Below are 18415 nucleotides of genomic sequence, written 5' to 3'. Positions count from 1 at the left end.
GCTGGCCTCCTGAATCTTTTATTCTCAAATTCCTTTCCAATCAAAAACTCATCTCTTTTTCTTTCTTTCTTTCTTTCTTTTCTTTTATTGGGAGATAGCACACAAGCAGGGGAGAGGGGCAGAGGGATTGAGAGAGAGAGAATCTTAAGCAGGCTCCAAGCTGGGTGTGGAGCCCAAATGTAGGGCTCGATCCCACGATCTTGGGATCATGACCTGAACCAAAATCAAGAGTTGGGCTCAACTGACTGAGCCACCCTGGTGCCCCCAAAACTTGTCTCTTGAGTAATGGCCTTTCTAGGGACTGACAGTCAAACTTGGGTTCCATAACATTAATAATAAGGAAACTGTAGGAGGGATGAGGGTGTGGAGGAAGCAGGTATATTAGAACTCTGTACTTCCTGTGCATTTTTTCTACAAGCCTAAAAGTGCTCTAAAAATAAAATGTATTAAGTGAAAAAGAAAAAAAAAACCTATTGCAGTAAGGGAGGGTGATTACTGCAATGGAAGAGGGTGATGATGGCAATAGGGAAGCAGCTTTGAAGATCTGCAAATGTCTGAAAGAGTAGTCACAAATTTGTGTGTAAGTACACAAATCACACACACACACACACACACACACATATATACTTTGTGTGTGTGTGTGTGTGTGTGATTTACAAATAGGAAAGAGTTCATAGAGTAGACAGTTAGAGGTGGAGACAAAGGTGGGGATAAATAGATGACACATTAGAAGACTGAGGGCACAACATCCTGACTTGTGGCTTTTAACATCCTGGCTTTAGGGATTCTAACACCCCAGGACTGAAGAACCAAGAGTCACCCTCAACCTCTGCCCCAGGGTAACCTATGGTTTCATTATCATATATTTACATTGTGGTTTCAACCCACCCCTACCCAAATGGGGGAAGATGGCCAGGATAGTTCCTGCAAGAACCTTGTAGGGCCCAAAACTCTGCCTCCCAACTGGCAGGAGTCCCTTAGACGAATAGAAAAACTTCTGTCAGAGACTGCCCTAACTATGACCCATAACCTCTGCAAACACGAAAAGAAAAGATACCCTTAATCCCCCTGGGGTTGCCACTTCGGGGGCTGCCCAGTCTCCTCCCTTTTTGAGAGTGTACTGTCCTTAAACTGCTTTGGGTTTGCTACTTTCCTGTCTTCATTGGAGTGCTGATCCTCAGGTAAATCTTTCCTGGGTAATCCAAGAACCCACATCTCTATTCACACAATGCAGACTCCCACTGGTAGCAGAGAAATGAAAACTAAAGAGGGAAACTCATTCTTTTAATGGAGGTGTAAACAAGGCTAGAAAGAACTGGGTGTCAAGAGCAGGGAGTAGGTGGCAAGATCAGGAAACAACTTTCCTTATTGTCAGCCAAGTTTTGAGAGGGATTGTTTGGCATTCCTATACTTGTCAAACCTTAGTAGGAAGTCAAATTTCAGGATGGTGTGGGGGAGAATAGAAATTTAGTTAAGTTAAATTTACAGGTATTTTGTTCTGATTAGTCATGGAGACAAATTGTTCAGCTGATCATTTATGAGACATAGAATGCGAATTTTAGGTTGTGTGTCTGCTTTTGTAGCAGGTAAACGGGTCTATGGCGAGTTTTATTTAAGTAATATGGGAAAAGGTGGTTCTTTGCAGTTTAACAAAAGACTACAAAAGAAATTGAAATAGACATGTATGTTACTCAAGGCCCTGGACTCAAGTGGGAAGGTCAAGACAGGCTGCAGAGAGAGAAAGAGGGAGGCATCACCTGAGGCACAAGCTTTTATTGTGTTCTTTGAATAAAATGTCTTGGGACTCCCGGAGTAAAGCTGGATTCAAACCAAAAAGAGCAGGGGGCAAGGGGGTAGTTTGGTAAACACCCTCAAAAGTGCGGGAGCAAAGACTTATGGGAAATGTAGTTTTCACTCTGGTGTTGGCTTTCCGGGCTGACTCTGCGCGTGCTCACTGCCTCCGGGTCTGTAAATCTTTCCCCCAGGGTACACCTTCTCCTGGGTGGCGCTTCTCGGATCACCGAGTCTTTGCGCTCCCTAGGGTCCAGTGCGACAGGACAGGGGAGTTTGGGGTTGGCCGAAGGCAGACGAGCGTCCGCAGTGCTCGGGAGCCGGGGGGTCTGGGGTTGTGGGGGGACCCCGCGGTGGGACCTCTGGCACTTGACCCCCCAAGGGCGGGCTGGGGCAGCCTCATCCTGGAGGAGGGACGACCGGGCCAGGGCTCCTCTCTCAGCGGAAAGGGCCGGCTTCGCGCGGGGACGCGGGGACGCGGGGAGGCGGGGGCGCGGGGGCGCGCGTCCTGGGAGGTTGCAGGGTCCGTGCACAAAGGCGGCTGCTGCAGCAGGGGGCGCGGGCAGCCACGGGCGGAGCTCGGTTCTAGTTACTGAGCAATCCTGGCAAAGACGTTCAGTTTTATCTTCTGCAGAATGAGAATGTTTTTATACCTGACCCATGCGATTGTTCTGCACTGCTAATGTCTATGCTAGATATACGTAGATTTTAGCTATCAAAGGCTCTCACGGCCATATTTGAGGTAAGCTTAACTGTCTCCATGTTAAGAGAATAGTAAACCAGGCTCAGAGGTGAAATGCCAAGACCACACAGCAGCGGTGGGAATCTAGTTTTCAATCCATTTTTCTGCACGTCTCATGTTCCTTCTAATAAACTGCCTTGCCTAAAACCCAGCATTGTTATTCACAGCACTAATAATGTCTGATACTGTAGTATCAGGAAAATAATTATGAGGTATATGGGGACTGCATAATGTCTTGGCCTTGGGTTTCTGGGATATTTGATTATTCTTCTTATTCTTCTGAGCGCTTGCGTCAGGTAGCACAATTTCTGGGTCCGGTCTGCCCTGTCTAGCTTTTGTCTTTGGAGAACATTTGAGTTTGTTGATGGCCAAAGCTCTTGATTCTTGGGGAAAGTATGTATTAGAGTCAGGTTGGGAGCCCTGTTTGAAAGTTCCAACTAAATTTAATTTGTCCCCACTGCCCAGGTCCCATCTCTTTTGGAGCAAAACAGCTCTTGTACTTTTTTAAATGTTTAAGAAATGTTTATTTATTTTTGAGAGAGAGAAAGCGAGCACGCCACGGGGTGGGCAGAGAGAGAGGGGGACAGAAAATCCAAAGCAGGCTCCACACTGACAACAGTGAGCCCCACGTGGGGCTCAAACCCACAAACGTGGAGGCTTAACCAACAGAGCCACCCAGGGGCTCCTGGAGCAAAACAGCTCTTGAGGTGAGATGTGGGAAACAAAGGCAGAAGGAAATGGCAGATAAAATTGAATTTCCTTATAACCTGCAGCCCACTGACAAATACTTGAGGCTGGCAGAGTAAAATGTTTCTCCAGGAACTTCCTACTGTCTTCTTTAGCATATGAAAATCTCATTGGAAACTTCCCCTTGATTTTACCTCCCCTAACTCCCAAGTATGTAACCAATGTCTCTTCATGGTCCCAGGGCAGCTCTTTCTGCCAATGGTTCCTATCTCCATGCTTTAATAAAATCACCTTTTTGCACCAAAGATGTCTTCAAGAATTCTTTCTTGGCTGTCAACTCTGGATCACCCCCAAAACCTTATCACCCAGGAACCCCACCTGGAAAATCACCCCTTGATCTGAGACCTCTCATCAGAGGCTCAAAACAGAAACAGAAGAGGCCCAGGAAAGTCTATATCCTCAGACTGCCAGGACAGAAGTAATTCTTGGTTCTTCTACAGAATGAGCAATGCTTGGGTGATGTCACCATAACCAGAAATCATTGCAGGCTGTCCACTGATCAGCTTTAAGAATTGAAATAAAGCTGGCAACATGAGCAAAGGGTAGGCAGCACAGCAGAGGGTATCTCACGGGAAGTTTGTGAGGACACAGTTCAGGGAAAGGAATCACCAGCCACAGGAGAAATTGACCTTGTTCACCCTCATCAGCCATACTCCCTTCACTGCAGTTGCTCTACAACCTAGAGGGTGCATCATTCTGTTCTGATAGTAAAAAATCAAATAACTAATGTATAAAGAGTTTGAAGATTTTAAAATTTTGTCTGTATTTAAGAGGTGAAAAAAAAGGGCCTAGAAGATAAGGGAGTGACTTGTCTAGAGTAACATAATTTATTAGTGGCATGCCCAGGGAACTCCTTGCTGTCTCTCCTTAACAATGATGTCACATCAATTTTTTTTTTAATGTTTATTTTTGAGAGAGAGAGAGAGACAAAGAGACAGAGCACAAGCGAGGGAAGGGCAGAGAGAGAGAGAGAGGGACAGAATCCAAAGCAGGCTCCAGGCTCCGAACTTAGCACAGATCCCAACGCAGGGCTCGAACCCCCCAATGACGAAATCATGTACCTGAGCCCAAGTTGGATGCTTTACCCACTGAGCCACCCAGGCTCCCCTCAAATTTCTTTTTAAAATTTTTTTTTTAACGTTTATTTATTTTTGGGACAGAGAGAGACAGAGCATGAACGGGGGAGGGGCAGAGAGAGAGGGAGACACAGAATCAGAAACAGGCTCCAGGCTCTGAGCCATCAGCCCAGAGCCCGACGCGGGGCTCGAACTCACGGACCGCGAGATCGTGACCTGGCTGAAGTCGGACGCTTAACCGACTGCGCCACCCAGGCTCCCCTCAAATTTCTAATGAAAAGATCCTTTTGAGAAACCATAACCAAGTTAGAATAAACAAAGTACCCCTGCACTTTCCAGGGGGATGCTGATGAGGATTTTGTAACTCAAGGGCCAGACACTGTCCCTAGGAATGCAGAGAAATAAAAGCAATGTCTTCCTGTGTTGTTCTTTGTTTGATTAGTCCTTGGTTGTTACTATTTATTTATTTATTTATTTTAGTCACTATAGAGGGGAAGGTAAATTCTTTTTAGCAGGAAGTTAGTAGGAAATGTTTATATTCACCTAATGAAAAATGGCATTCTGAGCTGTGACGGGTCAGAGTCTGCATAGACAATGGGTACTCCTCCATCAGCTCTGCCCTGCCCTTAGGGTTGAAGCGCATGGCCCACGGGGACTTTGTATATAGCTGCTGTGTGAAGCTTGCTAGGCAGATCATTCTGCTCAGCTCACCTGGTTGCGTAGGACCTCATTTTCTTTCCTTCTTTCCCAGCTGTACCTTTACAGTTCTCTTCAGATTTCCAAGAGCAGCAGGAAATGACTGAATCACAGGTGAGCTGTTTATTCCTGCTTTGTTTTGCAGTGGATTTTGTGAGGTGTGTAAGGGAACAGAAATTAAAATAGAAAAACAGAAATAGATGAAAATCAACATCAGATTAACTGTAGACTATCAGGTCAAGAATTGAGCAAAGTCAGCATATAGATATATGCTGGTCCTGTAAAGTCCCAGAATTATCAAAGTTGAACAGCAAGTTTGCCGTTCTGATCTTTCTGACAGCAAAGGAGAACCAGAAAAACGAGTCTCTTAGGGCACTAACACACTGGCACTGCGGTAAGAAATTATCAGAGACTGGTGGTTCAGCAACAAGCACTTATTTCTTGTATTCTGGAGTCTGGGAAGTCCAAGATCAAGGTGCCAACACATTTGATTCTTTAGTGAGGACCCTCATCCAGTTTGCCCATGGCCCTCTTCTCATTGTATCTTCACATGGTGGAGAGAGAATAGAGGGCCAGCTCTCTCGTGTAGTTTCTTCTAAGGGCACTAATGTCATCAGGGCTCCATACTAATGACCCACTTACCTCCAAAAGGTCCCATCACCAACTAAAATCACACTGGGGATTAGGGCTTCAACATGTGAAGTTTGGTGGGGGGACACAAGCGTTCAGTTCATAACAGAGTTTGAGGACACAATTTTCTAATGGTCTTGTTTGGTCCAGCGGTGTAGAATATCTGAAAGACAGCTGAATGGTCGACATGCCCTTTAAATGGCTCTGCATAAATATTTCCCCCACCTAGATTGTGGCACTGTAGTATTTGTGTACTTAACCACTACTTACTTGCTACTTCCTGGCATTGTCAGACTTTAGATTTACTGCCAATCTAACTTCTGAGAAAAACTCACCATTTTATTTGCATTTCTGAGATTGCTGATGATCTTGTACATCATATATCTATTGGCTTTTCATTGCTTTTGTGAATGATTTCATTTTTAATCATCTCTTATGTATTAATTTTAAAGAATACTTTATGTATTTTGGACAATAATTCTTTGTCTGTTACATTTGTTGTGAATGTTTTCTCCAAGACTGTCCCTTGACCTTTACCTCTAGAGTGCCTCTGGCCTTATTAGAGTTTTATATTTTTCCATAGGCCAATCTTTTTAACTTTTCTGTTTTCTTTTTGAATTTTAAAATTCTTCCCGAACTTAAGATAAGGATATTTTAAAATTTTTGCTTAATTAATATTAGTACTATTAAAAATATTTAAGCCTCGAGTCAATCTGGAAATTGTTGTAGACAATACGAGGAGGGAATCTAGTTTTATCTTTTAACACATAAAGCACCAATTCTTTATTCATGTTTTTTCTCAATGAATTATAATGGCACATCTATCCAGTATATTACCGTGTCTGCACACATCTGTTGCTGGACATTCTAATTGATTGCATTAGTCCTTAATTCATTCTTCTTTAGGTTCATCATGTTCTTTCTTACACCTTTTTCAGTCTTGCTTCATGAAACCTGGCATCCTTACCTTGTGCCTGATTTTTCAAAGATAAGTCAAGAAGTGTTAGCCAACGCTGGAATAGTCTTTGTGGGTTTTCGGTATACACCAATTATCCCATTAAAGAAGTTTCTTCCTACAGCCTAAGTTTTGAATGTCCATGATACTTAGTGGTTTTTCTATATGCCTTAAGGATAGATTTGATTACTATTTAGATTGAACTTCTTGGTTCCATTTTGGACACATTTAAAAAAATCGTTTATTTATTTTGAGAGCGAGAGAAAGCGTGAACAGGGGAGGGGCAGAAAGAGAAGGACAGAGAGAATCCTAAGCAGGCTCTACGCTGTCAGTGCGGAGTTGGGCGCGGGGCTCGATCTCACAAAGTGTGAGATCATGACCTGAGCCAAAATCAAGAGTTGGACACTTAACTGAATGAGCCACTTAGGCGCCCCTTAATTAGTTTAATTTTTATCATTCTGAGAGTTCTTTATATACTGGGTATAGACTGTTGTCAGATATATAATTTATAAATATTTTCTCCCATTCTTTGGATTGTCTTTTCACCTTCTTGGTAATGTTTTTTGAGGCATAAAATTTAATGATTTTGTTGATGTCCAATTTATCTTTTCTTTAGTTGCTCGTGCTTTGTCATATCTATGAAACCATTGCCTAATCCAAAATCTTAAAGATTTAACCATGTGTCTTCTTCAAAGTAACAATTTTTGTCTTAAACTCTCTTTTACCTGATATTAATATAGCCTTCCCAGCTGTCTTTTGGTGAGTGTGTTGAGCAGAATGCCTCTCGCAAGTTGCCAATGCCAACACTGACCATGATGGAGATAGCAAACATCATCATTATGCCAGTGTACAGGAATAAAAATTTAAATACTCCTGCCACTGCATCTTGGTTTCAGAGTTACCAAGGAAGACACAATGGAGTCAAGCATTGGATGGAACAGTGCTTTTATACACTTAAGAGGTAAAGCAAGATCAGTTCTGATAATATGCGATTGGACCCCCAAGGCTAGTGGGTGCCCCCAGCATCTGATGCAAGGCAGTTGGCCTATGCACACACCTCTTAATGCCACAGCAGGAGTCCAACCCTACTACTGTCGAATCCAGAATACTGAAAGCTGAGGTTGTGCCAGAGGGGCATTTAGTATATGCTTAATCAGAACAGAGGAGCAATTAAATAAAAGATATTCTGACAAGATGAATGCCTTATATAGGCTGTGTGGTCTCTTTATCTCTTGGTGAGGAAGGTTCCAGACCCAAGGCTCATTCTTATGTAGCTGAGTGGGGGTTGAAAGACTGCACACGTGAGACTGTCTTTCTCATCATGGTGTATCTTTGTCCATCCTTTTTTCTGTTTATGTCTTTGGATCTCAAGTGAGTCTCTTTCAGACACTATTTATTAGTGAGTCTCTTTCAGACACTATTTATCACGTTTTTGTTTTGTTTTTTTATCCAGTGTGATATCCACTATGCCCTTTAATTAGAGTGTTTAAGCAATTTACATTTAGTGTAATTCCTGATAGAGCAGGATTAGGTCTGTTGTTTTCTTATTTGTGGTCTACAGCTTTTTTGTTCCTCTATTCCTCCATTACTGCCTTCTTTTCTGTTCAATAGATATCTTTTAGTGTACCATTTTAATTCCCTTGTCGTTTCTTTTGCTATGTTTAGTTATTTTCTTGATGGTTGCCCTGGGATTTACAATTAACATCTTAATTGTTAACAATCAGGTTTGGATTGGCTTGCACAGAAGTGCCATGGCTGGGTGGGAGTCCCTGAATGGGTGTGTTGTGGTCAGTGTAGTCACCAGTATGCCATCGTTGCTGCTGTCTGTGGCAGTGGTGTGCTCGAGCAACCAGAACTGGAGCATGGAGGTGCACGACATTCTCAGCAAACAGAAATTCAGTTTCTGGTCCTTTGGAACAGGAACTCATGTCAAGCTCCCAGGACCGGCACTTGACAAGCCAAAAGTTTACAATTTCAAAACTACATATGACCAGATGTACCACAATCTCCTTAGGAAAGACAAAGAACTCTATATGCAGAATGGCATTTTACATTTGTTGGATAGAAATAAGAGGATCAAGCCCTGGCCAGAAAGGTTTCAGAGCTGCAGAGACTGTTTGATCTGATTCTCACCTGTGAAGAGAGAGTGTACAATCAGGTGGTGGAAGATCTGAATTCCAAAGAGCAAGATACCTGCCAGCCAGTGCATGTAACCAATGTGGACATCCAGGACAACCATAAAGAGGCCACCCTGGACGCATTCCTTATCTGTGAGTTGTGCCATTGCATTCAGCACACGGAGGATATAGAGAATGAGACTGATGAGCTGCTGTAGGAGTTGGAGGAGAAGAGCAGCAGAGCCTTACTCCACACGGTCTGCTCCTACTGACTAGCCTGGCCACTCTCCTGAAGACATCTTTTTGAGCTTCCTTTTGTTAATACTTTTTCCTTTCTGATATTTGGTTTTACTTGTATCTATTCTGCTGGTGGTGGGTAGTAATACCCAGTAAACTGTACGTGTGAAATGAAAGGTACACATAAACACCAGATTAAAAACAATCAAGTTTTTTCTATTCCTCTTCTACCTGTGAGTGGAGAATTGACTATAAGGTTTTTTTCTTTAACCAGGAAAGTAAACAATGATTTACAGTACATTTCACCTATTAAAAAAATCAAATTTGGATTAATATCAACTTAATTTCAATAGCATATAAACACTTAATATGCTATATAGCTCTATTCCTATATAGCTCTATTCATCCCTTTACCCCTCCTTTGTGCTTTTATTGTCCTGTAGATCTTCACGTATTGTGTGCCATCAACACAGATTTATATTTTTTTCTTTGCAAAGTGTCTTTTAAATCAGGTAGGAGACACAAAAAATTACAGAATACATTCATTTATGCTATTTTTTACTCACATAGTATTACCTTTACCAGTGCTCTTTGTTTCTTCATGTGGATTTGTGATGCTGTCTAATGTCCTTTTATTTCAGCCGGAAGAACGCCTTTTAGTACCTTTTGTGAGGCAGAGATGGTGGCAATGAATTCTCTCAGTTTTTGTTTATCCAGGGATTTTTAAAATTTCTCCTCCATTTTTCTTTCTTTCTTTCTTTCTTTCTTTCTTTCTTTCTTTCTTTCTTTCTTTCTTTCTTTCATGTTCATTTATTTTTGAGAGAGAGAGAGACAGAGGGTAAGCAGTGGAGGGGCAGAGAGGGAGACACAGAATCTGAAGCAGGCTCCAGGCTCTGAGCTGTCAGCACAGAGCCCAACGTGGGGCTTGAACTAATGAACCACAAGATCATGACCTGAGCCAAAGTCAGATGCTTAACCGACTGAGCCACCCAGGCTTTCCTTGCCTCCATTTTTCAAGGATAGTTTAGGTTGATAGTCTTTTTCTTTCTACTGCATTCTTGCCTCTGTGATTTCTGAAGCAAAACTAGATGTTAATCTTATTGAAGATCCATTGTACACAATGAGTTGTTTTTGTCTTGCTGCTTTCAAGATTCTGTCTCTCACCTTTAACAGATTATGATGTGTGTGGTTAATTGATTTTTTTTAACTTTTATTTGTAGTTTGTTTAGCTTTGTGGATGTATAGATTCATATCTTACATCAAATTTGGGAAGATGTTGGCCATTATTTCTTCAGCTATTGTTTCTGTCCCTTCCTCTTTTCTCTTTCTGGGTCTCCCATTATACATATATATTTTCTTCATTTAACCATTTTTTAAATTGTTTATATTTTAGTTAGTTAATATACAGTGCAGTATTGGCTTCAGAAGTAGAATTCAGTGATTCATCACTTATATAACAACATCCAGTGCTCATCACAACAAGTGCCTTTCTTAATACCCATCCCCCATGTAGCCCATTTCCCACCCACCTCTCTCCATCAACCCTGAGTTTGTTCTGTATTGTTAAGAGTCTCTTGTGGTTTGTTCCCCTTTCTTCTCTTTTTCTCTCTCTTCCCATACATTCATCTGTTTTGTTTCTTAAATTCCACATATGAGTGAAGTTATATGGTATTTGTTTTTCTCTGGTCGACTTATTTTGCTTAGCATAATGCATTCTGGCTCCATCTGTGTTGTTGCAAATGGCAAAATTTCTTTTTTTGAAGGCTAAGTAATATTCCGTTATATATATATATGTACATATATATATATATACACACACACACCACCTCTTTTTTATTCATTCATCAGTCTATGGACAATTGGGCTCTCTCCATAGTTTGGCTATTGTTGATTAATGCTGCTATAAACATCGGGGTGCATGTACCCCTTTGAATCTGTATTTTTGTATCCTTTGGGTAAATACCTAATAGTGCAATTGCTGGATCATAGGGTAGTTCTATTTTTAATTTTTTATGCATTATGCATATGCATATGCATTATGCATATGTTTGAATACTCGATGTCCCACAGGTCTCTGAGGCTCTGTTCAACATTTTTCATTGTTTTCTTTCTGTTCTTCAGACTGGATAAATTCAGTTGACCTGTTCTGTCTTCAATGAAGTTTGTTCATTATTTCTTCTGCCACATCAAATCTTGTGCCCTTCTAATGAATTTCTAATTTCTGGTTATTGTACTTTTCAATGCCAGAATATCTTTTTGTTTTTTTTAAATAATTTTTATCTCTTTATTGATATTGTCTACATAGTAAGACATTGTTCTATTACTTTCCTTTAGTTCTTTAGACGTGGTTACCCTTTAGTTTGAACATATTTAAAATAGCTGATTTAAAGTCTTTTGTCTAGCAAGTCTGGTATCTGCACTTCCTTAGGGACAATTTGTATCAATTGTTTTTTTCCTCTGTTGTGTCAGATACTATTCCTTGTTTCTTTGCTTGTCTCATAATTTTTGTTGAAAATTAGACATTTTAAATAATATTACTTGGCAGCTTTCAGAGTCTCCCCTCCCCAGTGTTTGTTGTTATTGCTGTCATTGTTATGTTGTTTAGTGAGTTTTCTAAACTGATTGCGTGAAGTCTGTATTCTTTATCATGTGTGGCCACTGAAATCTCTACTCAGTAGGTTAGTCAGCTAATGATTTACCAGATTTCCTCAAATGCTTAGAGTTAATAAGTCTCCTGTTCTGTGCCCAGGTGCTCTCTGTGCATTCGTGGCACACACCTTCAACACTCAGATGTGCTGTTGACAACTCTGCCTTAGTCTTTACTTCCTGCATGTACAGAGCTTCAAGGTCAGCTGAGAATAAGAGCTTAGGGTCTTCTTAGGTCTTTCCTGAGCATGTGCATGTCCCTGGGCATGTATGTGGCTTTCTAGATTCCTAGGAATACGTTGAAGCTTTCAAAGTTCCTATGGGCATTATGAGATTTTCCTTTTTTAGCTTTTAAATTAGCCTCTTGCTTGCTCCAACTGTTATTCACCACCTCAGGTGGCTGTGAAGTTAATAAGTTTCCTCTAATTCTTTTCCAAGCATGTCCCCTGGAGAAAAGGCTGTTTGTACTGTGGAAGCTCCAAGCTAGCTTAAAGACAGTAGAGTCTTCCAAGGAACCATCAGACAGGTAAATAATGACAGTTCTCTGGGGATGAGGCTTTGAAAGAGCTCTATCCCTCTTCTGCCCTCTCTGGTGGCTGCCTTGTTGCTGCTTTTCACCGTGATTACAAGCTGTTTGTTTTCAAGCCTCCCGTGGAGCTGGATGGTAAAGGATGCAAATGGAACGAGTTAAAATGCCACAAACCTCACAAACCTCAAACCAGCAGTGTTTATTGAATGAATGCTCCCTGGATTTACGCAAGACTGTGGTTAGTTTCAAACTTTAAAAAAAGCTGATTCTTAGAATTTTGCTAGTTTTCTTATTTATTTTATGGAGGAATTTTTGGAAGTCCTGACTCTGCTTCTTATTACTTCTGCTTCTCATCGTGTATAGCTGCATGGTTTCCACTGTATGTATTGGTCATCGATTTTTTTAATTAAACAATTATTGATTTATTTTGATCGAATGAGAGAGAGAGAGAGAGAAAGAGAGAGTGCACGAGCAAGGAGAGGCAGAGAGAGTGGGAGAGAGAGAATCCCAAGCACACTCTGCATTGCTAACACAGAGCCTGACATGGGACTTGATCCCACAAACCATGAGATCATGACCTGAGCCAAAATCAAGAGTTGGGCACTCAACTGACTGAGCCACCCAGGTGCCTCTATCATTGATTATTTAACCAGTTTGCTGTTGAAGGATATGTATGTATAGTTTTTTGCTGATACTAGCAATGTTTCATTGAATAACCTTATGTAAATGTAATTTCGTATGTGTGAAACTTAAGGAAAAATTTTCTAGAATTAGAATAACTGGGTCTTAGGTCAAAATTAGGCCATCTCATAATTTTCATAGATACTACAAAATTGCCCTGAACAGTGGTTGTATCATTTTGTACTTCTGCTGGAAGTCAGTTTTATCCCTTAGTTCTTTAGCTGTCAACTGAGCATTGCTTTTAGCTAGGCAATATTTTATGTCTTCAGGATACTGTCAGTGGTGTGCTGGTAAATGTTTAACAACTAGTTCTCTTAGGAGAATCCCACCCCCTGGTTTGTTGTGTTTCTGATGTCTGTAGTGTTAATGTACCACACCATAGCCATTTGTAGTGACATGGGGTTGGGGAGAGATATACATGTCAACCCTTTAAATACTTTTTTTTAAGTTTATTTATTTATTTTGAGAGAGAGAGAGCGAGAGACAGAGAGCATGCACAAGCAGGGGAGGGTTAATAACACACCAAGGTTAATTTCTTAATTTTAGTAAATATATATGTTTTTTATTTTAATTTTTTTTTTCAACGTTTATTTATTTTTGGGACAGAGAGAGACAGAGCATGAACGGGGGGAGGGGCAGAGAGAGAGGGAGACACAGAATCAGAAACAGGCTCCAGGCTCTGAGCCATCAGCCCAGAGCCTGACGCGGGGCTCGAACTCATGGACTGCGAGATCGTGACCTGGCTGAAGTCGGACGCTTAACCGACTGCGCCACCCAGGCACCCCAATATATATGTTAATTAAGATCTTAACATTGGGAAAACTGGGTGAAGGGTATACAAGAACTCTACAATATATACAACTTTTCACAGAGTCTAAAATTATTTAAAAATAAAAAGTTAAGAACTGCAAAGAAATCTTTAACTTAGTAGATCTGTTATTGGTACTGGATTGGTACTATAATTTCTAAAACTACTTTGTATCAGTTCAATGGGTAAATATATTGAAGTGCTTAGAAACCAGGTTATATTAGAAGGGAATTACAGATATTGAATGGGAAAATGTTGTTGGATATGAATCGGAGGAATCAATATCCACTCATGATATTTTAAAAAATGAATTTTTTTTGGCTCTGGCTTCTGCAAGGGCCTAGAAGCACTAGCCCATCTGTTGCATACCTAATAGCCAAATCTTGGTTTCCAAATACTCTTTTTTCCACTGAAAGAAATCTAACTCTGGAACATGTAAAGTATAAATTAATTCTGGAATATAATTTTATGCTAGAAACAAGATGTACTGAAAGGATTCATAAAAGGACACAGAACCCCATCATTGACCAAATTGGAGTAGCTTAGCACCAAAAAGAGTGACTGGTTATTATAACACAGTGACCAAAAAAATGTCCATGAGTTTCTAGTGATCCAGAAGAGAGAAAAAGATATAAGAGGAAGGGGGAATCTCTTCTTTACTTAAAAAAAAAAAAAAAAAAAAAAGCCAACTAACAAATATGGAAGAGAGAGGGTAAAAAAAATCACCATTTTGTAAGCCTTAGGGCAATAATTAATTTGGCAGGAATCATCCATTGATACTAAAACCACTGATTGAAAGGTTGAAAGTGAACAGGATAATTATATGGCCTCAAAATATTGCTTTGCTGCCCATGGATTTCTCATCAGTTACTGGGAAAATATGCCTTTACAAAGGAGAGAGCTGGTGACCACCACTTTAACCAAACGATCATACTAAATTTCACCAAGAGAAGGACAATGGGATGTTTAGTTCCCCTATATGTTGCAATAAGAGGCATGTGATATCATCTCTTGTTTTTTTGTCCAAAAGATAAGAAGTTGCTCTGCATTTAATCATAAACAATCAGACAAATCCAGAGAATGGGATATTCTATAAGGCAACTGGCCTGGATTCTTTAAAAAAAAATCAAAGTAAACAAAAACGGTAGAGAGGCTTTTTTAGGTTAGAGAAGATGGAAGAATCATAGGAACCAAATGGGATGTGTGAGAATTGATTGAATTCTGGATTGAGGAACTGTTTTGAAGCACTTGAGAAATTTAAATAAGGATTGTGTTTTAGACAATTTAATTGAATTAATTTTAGTTTCTTTAGGTGTGAATGTGGTGTATGAGAACATGGCCTTATTGTTAGGAAATACATGCTGAAATATGGAAGAGTGAACTGTCATGATAGCTGCAGGTTTCAAATGATACAGCAAAAGATACAATTATATATAGGAAGAGGTAAAGCAAATACTGCAAAAAAGGATTTAGGTGATGATAATTCAAGTGTCCATTTTATGTGTTTTTCAACTTTTTTTTTCAGGTTTGAAAATCCGAATTAGAAAGTTAGAAATAAAAACCATATCATGGCATACATGTATGGTCTAGAGCTTAGTGTCTAATACCATTCCCCACTAAAAGGAACCAGGGCTCACTCTTTAGAGAAATGGCTGATTCCAGGGCTGGGCAGGGTGTATATAAGATGAGTGTGGAACATCATTTTATGCCAGAAAGTAGAGAAGCACTTAAAGTAATCATGCTGGCATGTCAGCTTGAAGGGGCTTTTACTGGCCAAATCTGGGACAATGTGAAGACCAAAATAATTAAGTACAGTAATCAATTGTAAACCATTGGAAGAAAATAGAAATTCATGAGTCTATACTTAAATAAATGGCGCTGAAGAGAGGCTTCTTGCTTATGGTAGAATGCTAAGAGCTAACTGGTAAATGTGGAGGAAACGTAGGAGTTAGAAAAGCAGCATTTTATATCTGTCACAGTAGAGATCGCAGCAGGCGAGAATCCTCAACTGATGCTAAACGTAGGAGACAGTCTAATGAGGATTAAGGGATTTACATGGTCTTAAAATCTCCCCACAGACTGCTTATTTGTTCTCAGGGAGATAAAAAGGCAGTAATTACACAGTGGAGAGATCAAACAACTCATTGCCTGGATGATGAGAATTAGCATTTCCATTGAGGGACAGATGACAGCATATGCCACGGATGGGTACCTGTGAAGGAAACATGAAACATCACCTATGGACTTCCCAGTCTAGATCACATAACCTAAATCTAACCATGAGGAAATATCAGGCAAACCAATAGTGAATATGCTAATTTTTTTTAAAAAAAAAGAGTGGAGAACCGTATTTTTCAAAGATGCCTATGTCTAAAGATAGAAGATATGGAAATGTTCCAGATTAAAGGAAGCTAAAAAAGACATGACAACAAAATGCATGGACACTAGGCTAGATCTGTACTGGAAGGGGGAACATGCTGTAAAAGAGGTTATTGGGTCAACTAGCAAAACTGGCACAAGAAAGGTTACTTAGATAAAAGTACCATGCTAATGTTAAATGTACTGAATTTGATAATTGCTATGGTTATATATACACCCTGAATTATTTAGGAGTAAAAAGCCATGATGTGTATAATTTCACCTTCAAAATGGCACAGAAAAAAAAATTGTGTGTGCGTATTTTCTTATTTTTGTGTTTGTATGTAGACAGGAAGAGAATACATGCAAACGATAAATGGAGTCACATGTTAACAATAAGTGAGTCTGGGCATATGGGTGTTCTCTGTGCATATTTTATTTGCATCTTTTCTGTAAGTTTGACATCTTCCCATTTAAAAAATAGCATTATTGAGCCTGATTTATATATTTTCTAAGAGAACCACCTTTTCTAGAATGTTAAATCTGAAATCCAGATTTATCTGGATCATCCAGGGCTTATTCACATCTCTTCACTGGTTTCATGTTTTCTGGAATGGGGGTCTCCAGAAAGGAAGGTAGACATCTCAGGAAGTGTGCAAAGCTATCCTACCAGGGTCTCTGAAAAATGTGTTACAATTTGCATTTTATTTTTATCTAAAATTAAGAAAATAATTAAGAAATAATGCTTGGATTGTCATTATATGTACTTATATACATAAGTACACATAGTATCATTTGAAATGATGGAGATGATCAAAGGGTATTTGGAAACCATCGATATATAGGAACTTGTCCAAAATTATTCCATATCTGGCCCCTGAATACCTGTTGAGTATCTTTTTCTTACCATATCTGCTCATCCTGTTCATCTAACACACTATGCTATTTGCTTTCCCCTATACTTAACTTTTAAAATACTTCGTGCATTTTACCATGTGGAGGCTAATGCCTATTCTTGCAAAGATTTTCAGCCTCATAGCACCGACCTAGTAACATGAATGGAACTGACTTTTCCCTCTTTCTGTCTACGCTATATACCTTGTGAACATTTCTAACCTAGCTCCTGTAGTACCTTATTGTAAAGGTGTTTGCATATCTACCAGAATGTTATTGAGAACAGGAACAAACACATCTTGATTTTTCACAGCAACAAGAGTGTTTCTGTATACAGGTATAGAAAGCTCAATAGGCCTTCCCCGCCCCCTAGCAATTAGTATAGTGACAAGATATTTCTAATACAGTATTTATTTCTCCCCTAAAAATGAAAACAGATGCATTATATGCATCAAATAGAATTTTTTTATAAGCTCTATCAATGCATGCAGCAAACATTTTGCACATTCCTCAGTGGTTAATTCAGATTAAACAGAATGTACTGTTTTTACAGGGATTAGTATCATTCAAGGATGTGTCAGTCAGTTTCACCCAGGTGGAGTGGCAGTGGCTGGACTCAGCTCAGAAGATCCTGTGCAGGGATGTGATGCTGGAGAACTACAGCAAACTGGTTTCAGTGGGTAAGTAGGGTTTCCCAAGTAACTTCCTAGAGCATGAATTTCCATTCTGAGTTGATGAAACATGTCATACCTCTAAAGACTTGAATTGTTTTTATTTTTATTTTTACTTTTTTTTGAGAGAGAGAAAGAGAGAGAGTGTGTGTGTGTGTGCACGAGGGAGGGGGCAGAAGGAGAGAGACAGAGACAGAGAGAGAAGGAGAGAGAATCCTAAGCAGGCTCCATGCTTAGCAGGTAACCTGATGCACAGCTCGATCCCACGACCCTGGGATCATGACCTGAGCCTAAATCAAGAGTCGGATACTCAACTGACTGAGCCACCCAGGCAACCCCTGGATTTCAGATTTAAAATTCTAGAAAAGGTGGTTCTCTTAGAAAATATATAAATATATATATATATAGCAATAAAAACAATTCAACTCATGTCAACTATACTCAAATTATATAGATAGATATATATATAATATATATATAAATATATAAAAATCAGGCTTTCCAGATTGTCTCTTTTTTTAAGTTTTTTTAAGTTTTTCAGATCATGACCTGAGCTGAAGTTGGATGCTCAACCGACTGAGCCACCCAGGCGCCCCAAGTTTTTTTAAATGTTTATTTATTTTTGAGAGAGACAGAGAGAGTATGAGCGGGGGAGGGGCAGAGAGAGAAGGAGACACAGAATCCAAAGCAAGCTCCAGGCTCGGAGCTGTCAGCACAGAACCTGGCGTGGGGCTCGAACCCACAAACTGTGAGATCACGACTTGAGCCGAAGTTGGACGCTTAACCAACCGAGCCACCCAGGCACCCCAGTTTCTTTAGGAATAACTAAACGTCTAG

The 18415-nt window shown here is 40.0% G+C and overlaps 1 long non-coding RNA gene and 1 pseudogene across 2 annotated transcripts; both read left to right on the top strand.

Annotated features, from left to right (window-relative positions):
- The first annotated feature begins 1228 nt into the window (after nt 1–1228).
- Nucleotides 1229–17740, top strand: LOC123576799. 2 transcript variants are annotated; one of them, XR_006701589.1, is made up of 6 exons: nt 1229–2533; nt 5108–5166; nt 12076–12163; nt 12283–12404; nt 16362–16412; nt 17461–17740. It is a non-coding gene; the product is annotated as an uncharacterized LOC123576799 (long non-coding RNA). The 2 variants fall into 2 exon arrangements; XR_006701590.1 differs by lacking the exon at nt 16362–16412 and having other exon boundaries at nt 1231–2533; nt 17461–17738.
- LOC123576798 lies at nt 7214–9498 on the top strand (annotated as a pseudogene).
- Nucleotides 17741–18415: the final 675 nt, after the last annotated feature.

This window comes from Leopardus geoffroyi, chromosome D2 (genome assembly GCF_018350155.1).
Source record: "Leopardus geoffroyi isolate Oge1 chromosome D2, O.geoffroyi_Oge1_pat1.0, whole genome shotgun sequence".
Lineage (NCBI taxonomy): Eukaryota > Metazoa > Chordata > Mammalia > Carnivora > Felidae > Leopardus > Leopardus geoffroyi.
The sequence above is the reverse complement of the archived record's forward strand: the minus strand, read 5'-3'. Positions and strand labels throughout refer to the sequence as shown.